Source organism: Pinus tabuliformis, chromosome 3_1, assembly GCF_031772625.1.
Source record: "Pinus tabuliformis cultivar Carrire ecotype Pingquan chromosome 3_1, CPIR1, whole genome shotgun sequence".
NCBI lineage: Eukaryota > Viridiplantae > Streptophyta > Pinopsida > Pinales > Pinaceae > Pinus > Pinus tabuliformis.
The window spans coordinates 447,451,273-447,474,817 of record NC_142301.1 but is presented as its reverse complement, the minus strand read 5'-3'; positions in this window follow the sequence as shown (position 1 = coordinate 447,474,817).

Sequence of the window (23,545 nt, the reverse complement as noted above, 5' to 3'; positions counted from 1 at the left end):
GTTAATTAACCATATGTTTTATGAAATGTTGAATGAATATTATGCGGATTCATTGAATCTGTCGTGATAATATATGAAATGAATGGCTATCCACTTTTGCGAAGTTAGAAGCTATTTCTCTTATGTTTTTTGATGAATTAAGTATATCTACATGAACTCTGATCTATGGTTGCTCGTTGATGCGTGAAAGTAGGTAAATCGACTATTTAAGGTCTGCAATGACTGATCGTAGACCTTCACAAAGGTGTGGAGGAAAATTTAACTTAGTTATAGTAAATATCCCTACAATTCTATCGATCTATGTGGAAGAAGATCTAAGGCGCTGAAAGAAATCACACTAGTATTTGGATGCAGAAACTTGGTTCTTGCATCCCCCAATATTACTTCAAGTGAGACTGCAGCATACACTACGTGGGTTGTTGCTGAAACGGCCGACAATGTAGGGTTTTTTTGGTTGGCACAACTAACTTCGAACCTCGGTTAAGACCCCCTAAGCCAACACTAAATATCATCAATAATTTCACTGCAAATGTGCCTTCTAAGAATAATTCCAACTAAAAGACCAATGTTTGATTGAGTTTACTTTAGAATTGGGTTATATTCTTTGAGACCTTACCCGATTTGTTTGAATAACACATTGACCTTAAGGGCTCATTTTGTTCAATTTCCCTTAGTTACAAAAATGTGTTGATAATTTTCCAAATGTGTTGGGTTGTGCTTCACCTTCTTTGCAAAGGCTTCTAAAAATACTTCATAAGAAGTCACCCAAAAGTAGGCCCATTACCAATAGTCACCCTGTTAAGTTGCACCATTATAGCTTTCTCCCTTTTCAATAACAATGAATAACCCACTAAGCTATAGTCATTGAGAATTCATCCTACATATAAATATACATCTATTGATTCAAATATTTCATCACATAATGAAGTACTTATTGCACCACAGTAAGTGCCTATGAAATTACGATGATTCTTTGGAATATGCCCCTTAGTAGGGGAAATTATAGGCACTAGATAACTTGATGACTCTACTAATTCCACAAATACATGATTTTCCTTAACAACTCTCATCTTTGGCCCACCTACTAAAAATGGATTCATTGCTACATTAGGAATTTTGTCATCATCTCAAGTGAACCTTCCAAACTTTTGGGACTATTTAGCCTATAGTTGATGTATTCCATAGGAAACCATGTCAAACAAGATTATCCCATAAATGATGTAGTCCAAAGGAATCCATGTGAAACAAGATTAGGATTAATTAAAGATTTGGAAATCTTGTGTCAAATTGGGGAAAAAAATTAGCAAAATAAGATTAGCATCAAAGAACATCATGAATTGATGAAATTCCAATAATTTGTTACCTAGGAATTAGTGAATATGTTACATTGGGATAAGAGTCAAATTAAAATTGTTTTTAATTTTATCATATTTGTCCTTGTTGCTCCATTCGTCTTGCGCTTGGATCCTATTTAGTGGGAATTTACCTAAACAACAACATAGGCATATGCCAACACAAGAAACAAATGAAACGCCTAAATCACAATGAAAGAATAGTATCAAGAAGTTGGAAAGCCTCAAAACAATTCATGGCAACAAATATAGAACAACAATAATCAATCCATTACTTGGATCAATATAAATGACTCCTATTGAGTTTTTGGAATCTTTAAACATTCATTACTATATAATAGTATCCCAAACTAATCTTAATGTACCTCATATGTAGGTTACTTTATATCCCAGAAAGTTCCTAAAATAGAAGGTAGATTCAAGCCTTTATGGATTGTTAAACTCTTTTACCTATAGAATCAAGTATTCATGGTATCTCTCCTTCCTGAACAAATTTGATTTTAGTACAAATAATCTCATCATTGTAGAAGCATTTCTTAATCATTAGAATTTTTTGAATCAAATCATTTTTTGAATTTTTAGACTCTTATTTGTTGGATGTGCCTTGGATATGCGTTAGCCAACACTTACATAAATTCTCATATTCTTCTCTATTCAAAGGACCTCTAATATGTGTTAAGCCCTTGAACATGGTAAATGATATTGTCCTCATTATATTGGGAGTACCCATTAGGAAGACATCCCATGAGAGTGCTTATGCTTCTCTAGTGCTTCAAACTGCACCATTGTTGACATATTCAATTATGTTATACGTTCTACTTCAAAGAAATCATATCTTTGTTTATCATTCTTCCATTCCACTCCATCATCCTCTTCTTCATCCTGGCTGCCTCGAGGAGATTGATCATCTTCATCAAAATATTTCCTTTTTGGAACCTTTGAATTCACATCATTTTTTTCTTATTCTTTGAATCAATACACAATGTTCCAACAAGAACGACTGAAATTTGTTATGGTGTTTGTATAAAACATATAGATTTACCCTTTTAAAATCACATGGATTTGTGTTAAAATATTTATCTTCATTAGTGGTTAGAAAACTTAAAATTCTTTCCCCTTTAAAATCCACATGGATTTGTGTTAAAATATTTATCTTCATTGGTGGTTATACAACTTAAATTTCTTTATTGTATATGTCTTATATCTAAGCCAGAAGCCCCTACTTTTTTGTAGTAGCGACATGACGAGAAATAACCAGATTACTAAATTACGAAGTGTCCTTTATAGAGAAATTACGTCTGACTTACCCACACTTTTATGGAAATTTAAGCTTTTGGCAATAGAACTAAGAGTCACCATTTCAAGAAATTACAACAATTTCATTTGTGAGCATTCCCTGCAACCAACCACTTTATACCAGTTAATATCATCAATAATATCACTGCAAATGTGCCTTCTAAGAAGAATTCCAACTAAAAAACAAATGTCTGACTGATTTTACTTCATAATTAGGTTAGATTCTTTGAGGCCTTACCTAAATTCATTTAAATAGCACATTGACCCTTAAGGGTTCATTTGGTGCACTTTACATTCATGTACAAAACTGTGCCAATAATTTTCCAAATGTGTTGGGTTGTGCGATCTTCTTTTCAAATGCTTATATGAAATATTTCATATGAAGGCACCCAAAAGTAGGCCCATTTCCCACAGTCACATGTTTAGGTTGCACCATTATAAATTTCTTCTTTTCCAATAGAGGTGAATAATCCATTGATCTATAGTCATTGAGAATCCATCCTACAAATAAATATGCATCTGTTGATTCAACTATTTCAGTAGAGAATGAAGTAGTTATTGCACCCTAGTAAGTCCCTTTGAAATTAGGATGAGGCTTTGGAACCTACCCCTTAGGAGAGGGAATTATAGCCATGAGATAACACGATGCATTTGATAATTCCGCAAATGCATTTTTTGCCTTAGAAACCCTCATCTTTGGCCCACCTACTAACATTGTATTAACTATTGCGTTTAGGAATTCTTTCAACATCCCACTACAACTTCCGAACTTTTGGGATTACATAGCCTACAATTGATGTAGTCCAAAGGAAACCATGTCAAAAAAATTAGCCCATAACTAATGTAGTCCAAAGGAATCCATGTCAAACAAGATTAGGATTAATTAAACACTTGGAAATCTCGTGTCAACTTGGATAAACAAATTAGTAAAATAAGATTATCTTCAAAGAATACCACACATTGATGAAATTCCAAGAATTTGTTATGTGGGCATTAAAGAATGTGGAGTAGGATGGCGACTGAATGTGGGGTGTTGAACAGCAACAAGATTACAGCTAATGTTGATATACACATACTTACTCTCCATAATAATTATGGAAATCGCATAGTCAATGAGTTCTTGGGCATCATCCAAATTATTCACAATAACTTGCACAAATTCTAAAACAATAAAACAACTGATATGGCACTCGTTCTTAATGAAAAACATATGCAAAATTGGTAGGAGTACCCTATCTCCTGCACACAAAATTAACTCATTCCCAAGACCGAGCGCCAATTTGAGGGGTCATCGACCCACGAACATCCAATTCTCCACACATTCGGTGCCAGACTGGTCAACCCAAACACACTTGATCCATCTGTCATTGCACCCAGTGAAAAATGATTTTCCTTCCATGTAAACAACCAAATCTTCTCCACAGGGATAAGCCCATACCCTATTTTTCAGCATTGTTCTACCACTAGTTGGGAGCATAGATGTGTACCGTTAGCAGGCTAGGAAGGTGTTGAAAGAGAGGCCATGATATTGTACTTCGATGATTGTAGGATAGTTCATCCTGAAAGGGCATGGTTTTTGGTCTACAAAGATTCCTTTGCCATGGCAGGAGAGGAGACCACCACTGTAGTTTTCATTTCGAGAGATAGAGACACATGAAAGGACCATATTTCATAGTGAGGTGGAAGAGATATTCGTCGGGGCTAGTGAGTTAGTTATTCAGTTCACATCCTTTCCCCACACTTCTCCCCCTTTACATGTCCTAACTAATTTTTTTTCCTTAACTATTAAGTATTAATCCGATGACATAAGAAAATCCAATCATCTAACATTCGATCTGATGGTGCAATCTAGTATATAGTGGAAGCTAGGGGAGTTGTTTTCAAAGAGGAATGCCTTATGAATTAATTAATAATACTTAAAATAAAATCGTAGAAGACCTATTTTGAAATAGACATACTAGATGGATAACCCGTTGAGTTGGCCCAAAAATTGCTTTAGAAGAGAATTTGAATGTAATAACAAATGAAACAATTTAGCTAGTTATTTACATTATTATAAATTAATTGTGCCGAGAGGCCCTCTAGAGTCCAATATAGGGGGTGATGTGTAGGTGTAATGGAAGAAATTTTGTAAACTTTTTTACATGTGGGCTTAATATATTGAATCTATATTAATATTCTCAGTTTAAAGAATTGGTAAATATTCCCATGTCAATTAAAAGTAATATAAAGCTTAGTAGGGGGAGATGTTGTAGTGCATAATGTTAAAAGTAATAAAATAATAAAATTCAATTTGTTACATTGTAATTTTTGTTTTTATTAATAAAATTGTGAATAACTTCTTAGATAAAATATCATAATATACAAATTACATTAAAATATATAGCATATAAGTAGCAACAATAAGTTAAGATCCATTTTAGCTTACAAAATAGAATAACGATTTTGTAGCCATATCTAAATTTAATTGATAAGCACATAAAAACTTTAATACTTACAATAAACTTGCAATATAACAATTTTAACCATGGATATTCAAGTCCACTTTGCCATATATATTATTAACTCACAAATAGAATTTGTTACAAAACCATGGGTCAATACCATGACTCATTATTACAACATGTCCATAAACCATATCTTATTTCACAACCAAAATATTTTATTTGAATTTAATTTTATAACATATTTTTTATTAAATCTAAAAGAAAAAAATTATAATTACATTTGAGATGTATCTACACCTCTATCACATTAAATATATAAGATATGAATATTAAATACTTACAATATAACAAGTTTTTAACTATAAATATTCACCCCAACTTTACCATGGATATTATTAACCATACCATACCATGGGCTAATATGATGGTTCATCAATATCACATGCCCAAAAACTTTATCTCATTTCACAATCAAAATAATACCTATAATAAAACTAGATTTTTAACCATGAATTATCACCCCACTTAACCATCGGTATTATTAACCATACCATACCATGGCCCAATACCATGGCTCATCAATACCACATGCCCAAAAATCATCTCTCATTTCACAATCAAAATATTTTATAATATATTTTTTTCTTCACATTTTTGGGCCAAGACACAATCCCCATCCGAGAATGGAAGAGTTGTTTTAATGTCTTGTTATATGATTATAAACATTTTGACCGAGTCAAATTACATAAAAATAAAAAATGAAAATAAAATACAAAATTGTTAATTAAAACTTTTTGACTTGATGAAATTACATAAAAATAAAATTTAGCTAAAAAATTAAAATTAATAATTAAACCAACCCATATCCATCTTAACTTCACATCTGTCAAGATCTAAGAGGTTTGGAAGATATATCTATGCTGGTAATAATAATTGTAGTTATGATATATTAATAGATGCAAAAGGAAAAAAATAAATGACTATCAAAATATTAACTTTTGAATCTTCCAAAATAAAGAATGACTTATTTAGTGTTTTTTATTTAATTTAACTTCCTTTCAAGAAATTATCGTCAAACTATTAACTTTGGAATCTTCAGAAGTAAAGAGTGACTTATTTAGTGTTTTTTATTTAATTTATCTTTTTTTCAAGTAATTATCAAAACATTTTTCGATTTATATTGTGATCTCATTTGTCTAGAATCTAGTAGGGATTTATTGAAATCACAGGTTTTGACACGTGAGCTCTTCACAATCAAAGTGCCCCAAAGGTTTTTAATTATGTTGAATCCATATATGGAGTCAAAAAAATAGTCTAAACAACACATCAAGATTTGACCACAACTTTTTGGCCACATTCCAACTTGATCACAGTTAACTAGAGTGACATGGCCAAATCACTTAATCAAGTTAGTCAATTCGAATTTATAAACAAAGATATAATAAAAAATAAAGTTTAAACATATATAATATTATGTATATTTAAATAATTATCATAAAAAAAATTTACAAATTAAATTTGATTTTATATTATTTATTTATTTTAATATTTTATTAAAACTTATTTAATTTTTCTTCATTAATTATTATTATTAGCAGGGTCTCAACCAACCTGCAAAATACCTTCATATCATATCAGTGAAGGTTCAACCACATGAATCACATTATGGGGAGCATCAAGACACATAATGCCTTGGTTGTTGATTTTTATTTTTTCCTTTTGACTTAAAAACATGTTCAATGAGGCCAACAACTAGCTCCAAGGTACCATATAAATCTAACTAGTCAATAAAGTTGCATAACCTTCAATAAATTTTCTGAAAAAGCTTGTCAAATATTGTGGACTATAACAACTCTTGAACTTAAGGCCTGTATCCAAATAAAAATCAAAACAATGGAAGACAAGATTCAACAATGAAACTTAAGGGATTCGTAAGGTAATTGAAACTTTGCAATTTTCTAAATTACACTTATTTGAAACTTGGTTTGTATAGAACTGATTTATAGTAAAGGGAAAAATGATAAAAAACCTAAAGGTATGAGATAAATAGTTGCAAATTTGACAATTAGGATTCAATAAGGTGTGGACATAAGCATGTAATAAATCACTAAAGTTGTTCAAAATTTCAAATTTATGGTTGCCTGCAGTGAGTTAAATTTGTCTGAGTCCTAAGTTAATGGCAAGCAAAAAATGGGTCGGTTATTGTTAGTGTCTCCCAGCCTGGGTGTTAGATTTTTTCCTTGTTTTCTTGGTAGTTGGTTCTGCCTCATAGCACAAAAATAACACCAGATCCATGCCTCGAGATGTGTTTGAATTAATAGCAGTTGAAGCTAAGCACAATAATATTTTTTTGGGAGGAGTGTTATTGTTATGTTGATAGATTTGTAGGGGGTACAAGCGTGCATGCATGCACCATCATTAGTTAATTTCCTATTTTCGATTTATACAAGGCACACTTATCTATGAGAAAAGTGCATGTGTGTAACATGCCCAAGCCATGTAGATGACAGACATTCCAACTGAACTGTGTTTCCATTTCCAAAAATTTAGTATCTCGTTATTCTCTTATGGGAAGGTTGTTCAGTGTCTTCTCAGAAGACATTTTAAAAAATATATTCTTGGGAAATACTTTCCTAGCATTGGTACAAGATAGCCAATCACTTGCATTATGGAGAATTAACTCTCTTGAAGAACCCATATGTTGAAAGGATTGTTGGTTTTAATAAGTCATCCAAAGCTTAAAAGATCTACGATGTCTGACCAAAAAGACAATTATGAGCTAAGACATCAAATTTGATGAGAAAGCTTGGTCCTATAAGTTTTAGGTACCTCTTGGCGAGAGATGATTCTTGTTCCAACTTCCAAATGATTATCCACGTATTTGAGGAAAATTATATTTAGATCAACAAAGTTCCAATGCAAACATAGAGCCTGGGTCACACACCCATACATTTCACGATACACAGGATAAAAATGTTATATCCTAGGGCAATATTTTCCCTGCGGTGTCTTAAGTAGCAAGGGTTTTTTAAAAATTCCTACGAAACAAAGATTCAGTAAAATAATGTAATCTTAGTTAACTTTACTATCTTAAATATAATAGACCATTCAATATCATAGTATAATCATTCAATAAACCAATAGTGCCAGTACAATTCAATAGTTTAACATAATTTCATGCAGTTCTAGATTCAGTTGTACATAAGCAACAATTCTCTACTCAGAAAACCTGAAATAACCCTTTTTCAATTATCTTCAGTGACCTCCATGCTGAGGATACAATTATGCTTCTCCCTTCAATCCTCCCCAAAGACTCTTCCCAAAATTATCTCATATTTAGGGAACTTCAGATTTTTTGAACTACTTCTTCATATGATTACCTCGAAATCTACTATAGAAGCATGAATCTCCACCCAAATTTTGAATATGTCAGAACATAACTAACCTTAGGAAACCCTCCCACAACCACTTTCGAATGTGTTATGTGACTTCAGGTCTATTACAGATCATTCCTAGCCTTACAATGCCCTCAGGATGAACTAGAAAGTGGTGATAATGGATGACATCCAACCTTAGAGGTACCTCCACCTACCTTAGATTATCTGAACAAGGAAAACTCACAGGATTTTGACCTCAAAAAAGTTCATTTTGTTCTGAATTTGGTCTCTGTCTTGAATCAGATAACTCATTCAGCTTTAGGAGTGTGGATGCTTTCCCCAACTATTCTTACCAAAAAAAAGTTAATATTCTCCAAATAGAAAGCTTCTCTACTTGCTAGAACTAAAAGACAAAACTAATTTGCTAACTAGGGTGGAGTCTTTCACCACCAAAATTAGTAGGGGAAAAGGGGTCTTAAAACTCTCAGAGCATCGGGTTCAAGAAAATAGAGACAATTAAATTCCAAGGATGATGATTGATTTCGTCTGAACTCATTTTTATTTATAGACTTCTCCATGGGTTTCCTCATTTGAAGGGTTGTGTAAGAAATCCCCAATTTTGGAAAAATTCATTTTTACGCCTTTATCACGACTATAGCCTATGGCGTTGGATAGGCTATCTAATCCTCCATTAGCCCATCCATTTATAGGGAACATTACAAAAAAAACAAGATCTAAAGGAGAGTGACTGGAAAAAATGATTGAACCAAGGTGGTTGTAGAAGATGACGGATGTGGCTAACAACAAAAAATATAAGTACAATGCCATATTCATTCCATGAAGATTCTCCTAGAGAAAGAAAGTTGACTATGATAAGATGTTTCCTACAGTTGTAAGATAGACTTCTATAAGGGTATTCACAAATTGATGAGTACTTGCTGAATTGGGGCTTCACCAAATCTATTGCAACCCTTTAACCTTTACTATATGTTTTGTAAATATGTTAGTTTTGGTTCTATATGTGGATGTCCTAATCATAAGTAGCAACAAGAACCTCATAGCATGGTGCAAGGAGTTATCATACAAATTTAATATGAATGGAATCAACCTTGCACCATTTTTTTATTTTAAGATGCATCGAGGGATAGGTAAGGTATTCCTCAATCAAAGGAAGTACATAGTGGCAATTCTGAAGAAATTTGAAATTGAATTGCAAGCCCCTAAAACTCTCGTTGTTCTGAATCTAAAGTTGATTGCAGATTTAAATTCAAATTTGGCAGCTCCCTTAATCTATAAGCTATAAGTTACCAGATTTGGCAGAGAGAGGGCCAAGATCCCCAGATCTAGATTTTCCCTAAATACATGGAAAATACGGCAGGTGGCAGATCTCTACTTTATAGAAATAGATCCTGATTATGTTTGTTAGAACCCGTGAAAAAAGTGAAAAGAAAATTCTGCGAGTGACTTAAGGTTTCAGAGTTTTTGTTAATGGTTGAAGTGTGGCATGAGGAAGGCATGACTACTTACTCATCATTGTTTGTCGTATTCCAGTATTTGTTTACGGCGTGACTACTTATTCATTACATTTTTGTATTCCTGTATTTGTCATATAATGTATTGGTTCATAAATGAATTAGCGGTGCATTCCCTCTTCCTTGAACTAGTTGCTTCATTTGAGGTAGCCCATTCGTTGTCATCCATCTTCTCACCTTGCAACCTTAGTATATTCCAGTGGTTTACGTTCATACTTTTCGAACATTCCCTTTCGACATGTATAGCGGTGCCTATTTCCATATATATTTTGGAATCAGAGTTGACTTGGTTGAGAGCATTATTGGTCAGCTCGACTAGTTGATAACTTGATTGACCAGTTGGCCTAGTAAAATCCCCTATTGTTCGAAATTAATGTTTCCTCTCTTTCTCAAAATCTCTATGCATGCCCACTCATCTCTAGCCAACTGATCCTGTTTTCTCCCTATATCTATCTATTTAAGCAATTAAGTTAACTTGAAATCTAAATTCCTGTTGTTTCTCCTATATCTATTATTTATTAATGACCTTTTTTTTTCCTTGTATCTATCTATGATAAGAAATTTAGAATTTAGAATTTAGTAGGTTAAGGAAATGAATGTTTCATAAGTGAATGATCTAGTTGCTTGAGTGTCCCTTGTGCCGAGTCAAAAATAGAAATTAAATTAATAAATTCTACAAATAAGTCGATCTTGACACCATCTTATCTATCACATGACATATATTCACTCTAAGCATCAATATATTAGAAATACCACATCATTTCTCCATGCACTCTTATATTATTATTAGAAATATTAATAATAATTGCACCGAGAGATCCTCTAGAATTGAGGAAGATATTGTAGTGGTGTGTTAGATGAAGTGTTTTATAATTCTTAATTGTGTATTGATAATATATTATAATTTGAATTTTATATGTAGTAAGGTAACCTGTACACCATTATCATTATATTCCATTTTTTAACTTTAAAAGTTATTTTAATTTTTTTTTAATATTATTATATTTTAATTTATTTTGTACTTATTGTATCGAGATCTTGGAGTTTCGAAAAACTAGAGATCTGGATCTAAATCCGTATCTGTATTTGTATCCATATTGGTATCTGAATCCTGGTATAACTTAGACACAAAGGAATGACTTTTAATACTCTTTCAAAGGAACATATTAAAGCGACTTAGGACTTCCTTTATAGAGTTTTTATCAAAAATGCTCAAAGAATCACATTAAAATTTAAATTCATTTCTGTCGAATCTTAGATGCCTTGAGTTCAAGATTAATAGTAAAGTACATTATTTTCTCTCAAATTTAATGGAATGAATCCTAAGGAATTTTTCAACTCAAGCAACTAGGGAGATCAGAGCAAAGAAGTGTAGTAGGGGAAGAGTTTGCAACAGAAATGCAGGAAATCTACAGGCAAGTCAAGCATAAACTGTAGGAAAATAACATGAGGTATAAAATCTAGGAAGATTTGAGGAAAAAGGAGCATATTTTAGATGTTGGGGACATGGTACTAGCTCACCTTAGGAAGGAAATATTTCCAAAAGGTGAATACAACAAACTAAAATGGAAAAGGATTGGACCCTGCATGAGCATTGTTCATTTCAAAGGACCATGTGGTCAAACTTTAATAGAGGGGTTGGACCCTCATGAGTTTTCTTATCAGATTAGGAATTTTAATGAATATGGCATGTAATAAGTCCTGATTGGATAGTTAGATATTTATTAGTATTAATTAATGGCCCTTTTTCTTATCAGTCCATGTAATGAAAAAAATAAGGCTTAAATAACGCTCAATGGGTTAGATGAATTCATGATTCAGGCCCTCCTACACATAGAGGTGACTCATGTAGAAAGAAAGGATTGGCATGAAAAAAATTTCAAAGACAAATTTTTTCAAGAGGGTGATTGGACTCTGCTATATGACTCCCGGTTCAAGGATTTCAAAGGAAAATTGATGACCAAATGGTTGGGCCCATATGTGATAGAAAAGAGCCATGACAATGGGTCTGTTTAGATAAGAATCATTCATGAAGAAGATATCCCCTTGCTTGTAAATTGGTACAGATTGAAAGCCTACAAAAGACCTCTGTTAAAGGAACAGATCATCAGTAGTATCAGTAAGGAAGTGAGGGTGATTGGAGGTGTCTCATCTTCCACCTCACCGAATTCTTGAAGACTGGAAAAATGAAAAAAAGAAAAAACAATAAGACACCTAGGTGAAAACCTCCATGAGGCACCTAAGGCCAACTTTTGGGCTGAAAAACTCCTTGAGGAAACCCAAGAGTGAAAAAAAGGAAAAATAAAATATCCGAGGGTGAAAACCTACCTTGAGGCATCGAGGGAAGGCAAGCAGGTTGGAAACCTCCTTTGAGGTGACCTCTATGTCTTTCAAAAATAAACAAAAAAAAACAAAAAATGTTATGGTAGGGACCTCCATCCTGCCTACTAATAAAAGTCTGTGTTTTTTGCAAGTTTTCAAGGCAACAAAGGACACCATGTTCAGAGGGAAGCATGCCAAGAAACACCCCATTCCTCCTTCATTCATTTCATACTTCCATGCCCACCATGTCTCCAGCATCCATTCTCATCTCCAAACATCAAAAACCAATTTGTAGACAATTTTCTAACTTCTACAGGATTTCCTATAGTTACTATAAGAGTTTCCTATAGTACTACAATATGTCCTAAAACTCTACAGGAATTGAATACGGGTTGAGAAATAATGGTGCAGGCCTATTCTTGGTTGAAAGACGAGTCCATTAACCTCACCGCATCTCACCCAAAACCAATTCATGTTCATGCCACCCTCTGTGTCCATCAAGGAGACCACTCAAAAAGGAAAAAATAAAAAAGAGAAGGAAAAAAAACAAAACCAGAGAAAAGTCCAAGGACCATACCATTAGCGGCATACCTCACATACCACTCCATATTCTCCATTTCCACCCGTTCCACTCCTACTTCAACACCTATTTCTCCTCCAAAAAATAAATAAATAAAGAGGCAGCTACAAGATTTCTTGTAGTACTACAGGAAACCCTGTAGCATCATGTATTATGACAGTAGAAATCTACATGCTCCTCCTTCAACATCCATACAGAGAAAAAGTATCATCACCCATGCAAGAACCATGGCACTTATCCAGAGCTCAGTAGCAGCAGAAGAGTCGAACATCTACACATCACAACAAATAAGACAAATATATAAGCTAGGTGAAATCAACAAAACAAGAGCAAAGGAGAACATGTACCTGTACAAGAAGAAGTGCAACAAGGCCACCCTCTATCATGCATTGACCAAGCGAAGGAATCCACAGGTATGGAACCTCATTCGCACTCTTTCCTATGTACGAATATGATAAAAATGTAATAATACAAAAAAGTTGATTTTATAAGTTAAAGGTGGCCAGTTAACTTGGTCACCCTCAGCCCGAAAACAAAAAGTGATTTTCTAGTCAGCAGGCCACGTGGTAAGGTCACATCAAGCAAAGAAGTCGAAAAGGTGGCCGATTTAAGTTATACAGGAGTGGGTGATGATTACGGGAAAGGGTTGTAGGATAACTAATGTTGTGCCAATGGTCCAAAAAGAGAAATCATGTACACTGACAGCCAATTCACCACTCCAAGGAATCGACCATAAATAGAAAAAATTACTAAATTTCATGGACACATCATTCATTTTGAGATTTAGATAATTGGGACCACCTGGAGGAGCCATCAAAGAAGAAATCTAGTCTCGGTCATCCTATAGTGAACACCCACTCGAAACGCATAAAAACTATAGGAAAGAGTAGGAATTGTCAAAAAACTATGTAAGGGAGTGCCTAGGGCCCAGATATTCAGGAATTCTCCTTAACCAGGTCATTAATGTGAAAGGTAGATGGCCCATATCCTCTATGTTTGGACTTGATAGCTAGGAAAGAGAAAAGGAAAATAACTCTTCATTTTTTTCTAGTAATTATAGTGTGCATAAAGATAGACAAAATTGTGTGGAGAAATTGTGTGGGGATAAAGAAAGAATTGCAGTCATTACCCTCCTAAACTCTAGAACCTCAATAACCTTGGAAATATCTAAATCTAAGCCACCAAAATACATATAGTCAGCTTGATAGAGAGGGGAAAATGACATGAGGTTTCAATAGAAGAGAGCCGAGAGGGACATCTAGAATACACGTCCATCCCCTTACGGTAGAGATATATAGAAGGCATCAACAGTTGTGTTTCTTCGAGCTTCTTAGATGATACGACGATGATGTATCTTGGGTATTATCCATGTCACTCACACCTCAGAATAGAGTCAGTGGCACTTTTGTGGTGAAAGGATTGTTGGTAACAATTACCCCTGAAAGAATTAGCAGAATCACTACACTTCCTTTAGGCTTACAATGGAGAAAGGAGGATAAAGATAGAAACAGTTATTCAAAGAAGAACTTTTTCTTTATAGATGAAGAGAAAATTAAGGTAAAAAATGGGATTAGAAGGGAGAGCCTTCCCTATCCTGGGGATGAGGTAAGATATCACATTCTCAAGTATATGTCTTGTGAGGGAAGGCTTAGTATAGTCTATGATTACGAATTTAGACTCCTCCATGAGCTGAGATTTGGAGAAGAGTTACCCCTTAACGGAAGACTTAGTTTTCCCTACTTCTTGTTGCAATCAATAACAAACATGAGCATAAAGGTATAGGAAGGAAAACACCAGCAGCTGGCACATCATGGACTAATCAAGCTCATACTAGAAGATGCCCTAAGCCAACTAGGAGTCCCTATTCTATGGCCCACATTTAGGGAAATGTAAAGGGATGCTCTAATTGATGCAATTGAGTATGAAATGGACCCAACCTATAGTGGTGAGGAGGAAGGAGAAGATCTTGAGGAGGAAGAAGAAGAACATGAGGAGGAGGAAGTAGAGGAAGAACCAGAGGAAGAAGAGAAGGTGGAGAAAAATAAAATAGAGGAAGAAGAGAACAACAGAGAAGAAGAACAGAAGGATGAGGCAAGCCCTGAAAACCATACCAAAGAAGGGGATCAATCTCTAAGAGTGTCTCTTGAAGCCATAGAGAAAGAGGTAGTTGCTACCTTGACTGTCCTAAGCACACCCATCAAGTCAATAGGAAAAAGGCAGAGGCAGAATCCCCTATATTTCAAAACAAGGAGGAGCATTAGGATAAACTAGGGGAGACCACAAATTCCTACCAAGACTCCTATTATCATTGAATACTCACAAAGAGGACAAGAAAAACTAGTCTCTCCAGAAATTAAAGGTGAAGAGGGCACATCAAAACATTCTTTCCTAAAGTCACCAATCACCTATGTTAGGAGGCATGTCACGAGGTCAACCTCAACAAAGAAAATCATAGAACCTTTGACCCCATTTCAGAAAGGGAAAATCCTTGTACAGGAAACACAGAGAGTCCTACCAAAAACTCTGTCAACACTACATGAAACATAGAAAAAGTTGTAGGAAGGACAACAAGGACAAAGGAAAGGAAAGGAAGCAACAACACAAGTACAAGGGGAGGGAGATGCTCCAAAGACATTAAAATGAGAATCCCAAGAGTTGCGTGAACCTAGCCCACATCCCAACCTCAGCTCCTATTATAGATTCATTGATAGAGGCAGAGTAATATCACATAAATTTTTTATCCCTCTCTTCTTTGAGGTTGAGAAGGAGAGAGTAAGGACACATCACTGCATGAAAATTTCTAAATCAAAAAATGTAGAGGATGTGACCCATATGGAAGAGAAGATACTAGAGATGGGTAGAGAGTTGAGTAGGATAAGAGACAGGGAAAGAGTTATGAAACCTCAACTACAGGTTGAAAACACATGGTTGAGGAGGCAGGTTCATGAAAAAGAGAGCTAATTGGCCACTGTGGCAAGCTTCTCTATGGACTCGGCACTCCATTGCAAGATGTCATCAAATTCATATGCCTTGTACCTAAAAGATCAATGGCTTCAATTTCAGATAAACACCCTAGAACAACGAGGGACTATGCCTTTACAAGACTATAGGCAGTTCACTGAGCTATGTGACCAAAGCACCCTAGAGGATAAGGCTAATATATATGAATTCTACTTGCACAACATGAACTTAAAGATTCAAATATGTGGGATCCAAATCCAAAGTTGGGGACTTACAACTAATGTCCTTTGCATGATGGAAAAGTGATGAGGAGACAAGGGATAAGGAAGTAAAGAGGGTGTTGCAAAGAGAAGAAAAAGAGCCCCTTTACATCAGAGAATAAGATATCAATTCCATGGATGTCATTAGCACCCACAACATCATCGCTAGTGATCCCTAGCTTGCACCAAGTTACCTAGCTACACAAGAGAAAGCAGTCACTCATATTGAGGACACCTTGAGATTTATAGGGGATGAAAGCTAGCAAGCATGCCAAAGGAGATGGGGCACCCTACCATACAACCTAAGGATCAAGGAGTATCATTCCCCTGATATAATGAAGGATTAAATAGAGAGGACTCAACAGTATAAGAAGGCACTATAGAGACTCAAATCAACTCGATTGGATTGAAAACAGTCCACCATTGCTCTTGGGTATTTTACAAGGAACAAAGGAAGAAGAGGAAAGAAATCACTAGGAGGAAATAGAAAAGCATGCAAGAGTTTATCCACAAGAGGAGAATACATTAACATAAGCTTGAGATGTCAGAGAGGCCACAACAACAATGAAAGACATGGACATAGATTAAGTTTCTCAGAGGATGAGCAATGCTTTTAGTAGGAGGGTGATGATGAGGCTCATAAATTGGTAAATTATATGGACCTTAATACCACTATCCAACTTATTAAAATTAACTTTTCTCGCATTTCTTTACATATTTTATTATATTTTCCTTAGTGAGAAGGGTAAAGATGATAAGTTATGTCATGTGGCCTAATGTGAATTAATTGCAGGATTTGGAGCAATTTTGGCTAATCTAAGTGCAGGAACTTGAAGTAGACAAGCAAGAGGGATTTTAGGAGATTGGATATCCCTCCTTAACTCCTCAATCACTCGAAGAGTGTTGTAGATCTGATCTAAAAATATATGAGAATACAAATAAACCCAGAAATAATATGATAGAAATAGATAGAAATGATTCACTTTATTAATATCAAACCCTTATGGTAGGGCAACACCATACATTCACTCCTTAAGGAAGGAGAACATTCCACAAGCCATATGCATGTTAATACAATAATCCTTGACATTATTCCTTGACTATCTCCCATGTGGAGTCTCTAGCCTCTATATAGGCCTCATACATACAATACCATGGATCATTACCATGGTTCTCTCATACCATCAAACTAATACCATGGGCCCATTACATTATTATTAACTACTTGTGGTCCCTTACATGACATGGGTTAACCACCTTATTTATTACTATGGCCCATCCCATTATTACATTATTACCTTGGGTACCTCCCTTGGTACCCCATATTATCCCCCCTAGGTATATAACATTCCACCCCCCTTTGCATGTTTCGTCCCCGAAACATGGGAAGAACACAAATAATAAGATCTACTCAAAAGAGTAGTCCACAGGTACCATGCACGTGCATCTAGCCATCCAAGAGAAAGGTGAACCCTCGGTCTCGCTGGTGCCTCACTCGCTTGAGATGGAATTTGACTGTGGTAGCTCTGTAGTGTTGATGTGTAGTAGGTGGATCTTCGTTCCTCTCTATCTGTCCTACGGGGGTTGTTGTCCATGTGGCTAATTGGTTGCCATTTTCATGGTTGTCTTGCGGGGTGATGTGGGTGATGTTATGTTGAAGTTTTAACCCACGTTGGCTTTTTCTTTAATTCACCCTGCTATGGTGCCTGTTGTGGTGTCTTCTTTTCCAATATGACTTCAACCACTGAGCTCTCATCTGATGTACCTGTAACCTTTTCTACATTAGCCTCTGTTTGCGTTTGATTGTCGATCATCAAAGGCTCATCATCTGATATGTCAGTCCCTGGAACATCTTTTGCTTATGCCTCCATGTACTCTACCTGTTTATTGATGGAAATATCCTGTAATGTAATTTTCTTCTTTTTATACCAGAGCTTCAGGAATTTCTTCTGCACATTAATATTGATAGTACTCGCAGATTCCATCCAAGGATATCTGAAAACTACATCCATATTATCCATATCTGAAGTATAAAAATCACGATGCAACACATACTTATCCATAGAAATCTTCAAATCCTTATACACTTGAACATCCTCATCATCCACCTGTGTGTTTTCAATGTGTTTTGCAGGAACTTGCAATGTTTTTGCCAAATTAGCATTGATGAAATTATGCTTGCAACTAGGATTGATAGAAACAATGATCTTCTGTTTCTGAATCAATCCATGAACCTGCAATAAGAAAACATCAGTAGAAAATAACCCTTTAGGTTCCATGGTTTCCTTCTTTTCTGTAAAAATAAAAGCTTTGCTAGGCAATGTGTTTGTCTGTGTGAGCTTATCAACAAGAATAATTTTTCAGCCAAAGTGGTCCATAATAGCTTTTGTGAATATGTCCCAAGTCCAAAACCTTCTATTGGAACATTGATGCTCTTGCCACCATTATCGTCTTTCATTGTCCAAGTATGTGCTTGCCACCATAAGCTTAGTCTCATTATCTAAGATGTTATTCAGATTGAAACACTGCTCCATTTGAACTAGCCATCTAGCTGGATGAGAGCCATCAAATTTATACAAGTTCCTCAAATTCCGATTTGGGCCCACCATCATAAAAAAAATTAGCGAAAATTTGAAATGGTCACAGTTCCGTCAATATTGCTCAGAATCCCTATTAAAACCTGTTTTTGGAAATGGAACAACCATTCTGCATCTAGCCATGTGATAGAAATCCTGATTCAGACACTGGAATTTCAGATCTGTGTTACTACTCTCCCGCCGTCACCCAAAATTTCTGAAAAAAGAGTCGATTTTAAATCAGCGATATCTCCCTCATCCGGACTTCGATTCGACTGATTTTTTTTTTTTGAAATTGGGTATTTTTTCCCAAAGAATCCAGATCTGCAATTAGATTTTGTAGATCTTGCTCCAGGATGTCTAGATCTGCGCTGCAACTCGCTGCCCTAAAAAATTGTCTACAACCCCACTGATTTTTAGATCAGCGATATCTCCTTCATTCAGACTCCGATTCAACCGATTTTTTTTTTGAAATCAGATATTTTTTCACAAAGAATACAGATCTGCAATTATATTTTGTAGATATTGCACCAAAACATACAGATCTGATCTACAAACTCACCGCCCCCGAAATCCTGCAAAAAAAAAAAAATTCTCCACTGTTTGCCCAAGAAAGTGCTCTGATACCACTTGTTGTAGATCTAACCCGGAAACATTATGAATCAGATACAAAAATATAAGACAATGCAAATAAACCCAAGAAATAACAAGATCTGAATATAGATAGAAATGATTCTTTATTATCAAACCCTTAAGGTAGGGCAACACCATACATTCACTCCTTAAGGAAGGAGAGCACTCCACAAGCCATATGCCTGTTCATACAATATTCCTTGACTATCTCCATGTGGAGTCTCTAGCCTCTATATAGGCCTCATAGATACAATACCATGGGTCATTACCATGGTTCCCTCATACCATCAACTAATACCATGGGCCCATTACATTATTATTAACTACTTGTGGTCCATTACATGATATGGGTTAACCACCTTATTTATTACTATGGCACATCCCATTATTACATTATTACCTTGGGTACCTCCCTTGGTACCCCATATTATTCCCCCTAGGTATCAGAGCACTTTCCAGGGCCGGTGGGATCTCCATTTCTTAGCAATTTTTTTTTTTGGCTAGAGACGTGTTCCGACGTCTTTAAACCACGGGATCTGTCGTTGAGCGCATAAACTTGCGGATTTGGGGAGGCATGCACGCAGGAAATACAAGAGGTGGTCATGTCTCTTGGACTCCATTGTAACCCCTGTGGGCACCCCTTCAAGTAGTAGCGCATTAGACAGAACCACGCACGGACTGTCTTCCACGTACCCTCTGGGTATATCGGAAGCCCCCTAGGCTCCCTTGAAACCTCACCATAGATAAACCGTCGGCCATCTTGCGGCTACAGTACACCGAGAACAACACTCAGAGAGATTACTCGCCCGTACGATAGGGTAGTCGGGTTGTACGGCTAAGGGTACGGTCGATCCTCCTTAATTAGAGCCCTGAAACATTGGGCCGAGTACTACTACCAGACGCTTATGTATATTGCGATCTGTAGCACCTGACACTCCTCAAGATCATAGTTCCCTTTTCTATCGGGGGATAACACATCATCTATTCTAGATTCGCTTGTGAAAAGTGGTGCAGCAGCAACAGACATCAGCCCCGCAGTCTCTAGTTCGCAGTTTATCCATTCTGATCTATTAGATCCATCAGATCCGCAGAAGTAGTCTGTTCCGCCGTCCAGAGCTATCAAATCCGCCATTCAGATCTCTCAGATCCACCAGATCGAAGTCGTTGTGAAGGGTTCCTATACTGGGGTATAATTTTCGCAAGACTTTTGGCCGCATTGACATTTTGAGGATTTGGCCACTGCAGTATTGATAATCGGGGCGCTTATTGGTGATCTAGCCCATCAGAATCAGGACGACGAGCTGAGCACGGTGGTACCATTCACTTCTTAGTGAAATTTTTTTTTAGGCGGTCCCAATTTTAAAAAAAAAAATCAGGTTGGTGTATGGTAGAAACTAGAGCTCAAGCGATGGCCAATGAAAGGATGGACAAACTTGAAGAATCAATGCAAAACCTCCACATTCAGCTTAGCGGACTATGTAGCATGGTCGAGAAAATAGTCCCGAAGGGCAAGGTGCAAGCCCACGAGGAGGCGTATAATGGAAATGGACACAATGAGGGTTAGTCTAGCCACTCTCCTCACATCTGGCACACCCACCAACAACCCATTCAACGACCTCCCAAGTTGGATATGCATAAACTTGACGGTTCTCACCCGTCGGCATGGATAGCACAAATGGAGCAGTATTTCAAACTGAATCACATCTTCGATGATGAGACTCAGCTTATGTTGGGGAGCATGTACTTGGACAATGAAAGGTGGCAATGGTGGGAATGGCATCAACGTTGCATTGGAACTTTTAGGACTTGGCCCAAATTCACCAAAGCTCTTCAAGACCGTTTTGACGAGGAATCATATTTTTTGGTCGTCTTACTAAGCTCCGACAGACTGGTACAGTGGATGAATATATTACAGCTTTTGAAGCCTTAGCCTTCCACACTTGGGGTCTCTCAGATGTGTTCTTCACGGAATGTTTTATCAGTGGTCTTAAAGAAGCTATCAAAGCCCAAGTCCTATTTCACCACCCTCTCACATGGACGGAGGCTCGCAAGGTAGCTCATAACATGGAACGTGCATTAGCAACCCAATACAGTCGCCCAAATTTCTCCGCTAAAGGTCACCCCCCACAGGCTCACAACACGACTCAAACACTTAAGGTCCAAAAGGTGTCACCTTCGGAAATGGCTGAACGAAGAAAGCAAGGCCTACGTTAGTACTGTGATGAAAAATACTCCCTAGGTCATAAATGCAAGGAGCCCAAATTTTTTCAAATTGATGGCATTGACTACAGCTCAATAGAGGAAGATCCACCACTAGAGGAACATAAGCCACTAGAAGAAGACAACCAAAAGGACAATGTCTCTGACGAACCAATTATTTCGTTGCATGCTTTAGCAGGGGTTTCTTCCCCTCAAACTCTCAAAATCAGAGGTTTTATTAAACATCGCCCAGTAGTAGTCTTGATTGATAGTGGAAGTACACATAATTTCATCCATCAAAAAGTCACAAAAGCAGTGCATTGTTTTGTACGAGCAGTTTCTAACTTCCAAGTTCAAATTGCGAATGGAGGCATAATGAAATGTGAAGGCTGCTGTGAAAATGTCAAACTTCAAATGGGGGATTATTAGTTGAAAACCCACATGTTTTCCATACACATGGGGGGTTGCGACATTGTCCTCGGTGCCGAATGGCTCCGCACTCATGGGCCAATCACAATGGATTTCCAAGAGTTATATATGAGTTTTAAGCAGAACAACTACGCACATACACTCCGTGGACTCCAGGCAGGAGCCCCCTCTATCATCAGCTCGCATAGGATGGAAAAATTGTTAAAAAAGGGAAATCATGGAGTTTTAGCTCAATTTAATGCCATCTAGGCAGTCGAAACCAAGCCTCTGCCAATTCATCCTGAGATGCAACAAATTTTAAATAACCATCTGTCGGCCTTTGACAAGCCTCATGAGCTTCCACCCTTGCGAGGGGAGCATTATCATAGCATCACCTTGGTTCCAGGGGCCCAACCCCCAAATGTGCACCCATACAGATATCCATTCACCCAAAAGAATGAAATAGAAAATATCATCAAGGAATATTGTATGAATAGGCATATGGCTTGTGGAGTGCTCTCCTTCCTTAAGGAGTGAATGTATGGTGTTGCCCTACCTTAAGGGTTTGATAATAAAGAATAATTTCTATCTATATTCAGATCTTGTTATTTCTTGGGTTTATTTGCATTGTCTTATATTTTCGTATCTGATCTATAATATTCTTGGGTTAGATGTACAACAAGTTGACTCCACATGGAAGGAATTGTCAAGGATTATTGTATGAACAGGCATATGGCTAGTGGAGTGTTCTCCTTCATCCGGACTCCGATTCAACCGATTTTGTTTTTGAAATCGGCTATTTTTTCACAAAGAATACAGATCTGCAATTAGATTTTGTAGATTCTTCACCAAAACATACAAATTTGGTCTGCAAACTTGCCGCCCCTGAAATCCTGCAAAAAATTAAAAAAAATTCTCCCCTTGTGCCCAAGAAAGTGCTCTGATACCACTTGTTGTAGATCTGATATGAAAATATATGAGAAATAAAAATAAACCCAAGCAATAACAAGATCTGAATATGGATAGAGATGATTCACTTTATTGATCAAACCCTTACGGTAGGGCAACACCATATATTCACTCCTTAAAAAAATTCTCCACTTTTGTGCCCAAGAAAGTGCTCTGATACCACTTGTTGTAGCTCTGATACCACTTGTTATAGATCTAATCCAAAATATATATGAGAATAGAAATAACCCAAGAATAATAAGATCCAAATATAGAAATGATTCACTTTATTGATCAAACCCTTAAGGTAGGGCAACACCATACAATCACTCCTTAAGGAAGGAGAACACTCCACTAGCCATATGCCTGTTCATACAATAATCCTTGAAAATTCCTTCCATGTGGAGTCTCTAGCCTCTATATAGGCCTCATACATACAATACCATGGATCATTACCATGGTTCCCTCATACCATCAAACTAATACCATGGGCCCATTACATTATTATTAACTACTTGTGGTCCCTTACATGATATGGGTTAACCACCTTATTTATTACTATGGCCCATCCCATTATTACATTATTACCTTGGGTACCTCCCTTGGTACTCCATATTATCCCCCCTAGGTATATAACATTCCACCCCCCTAAGC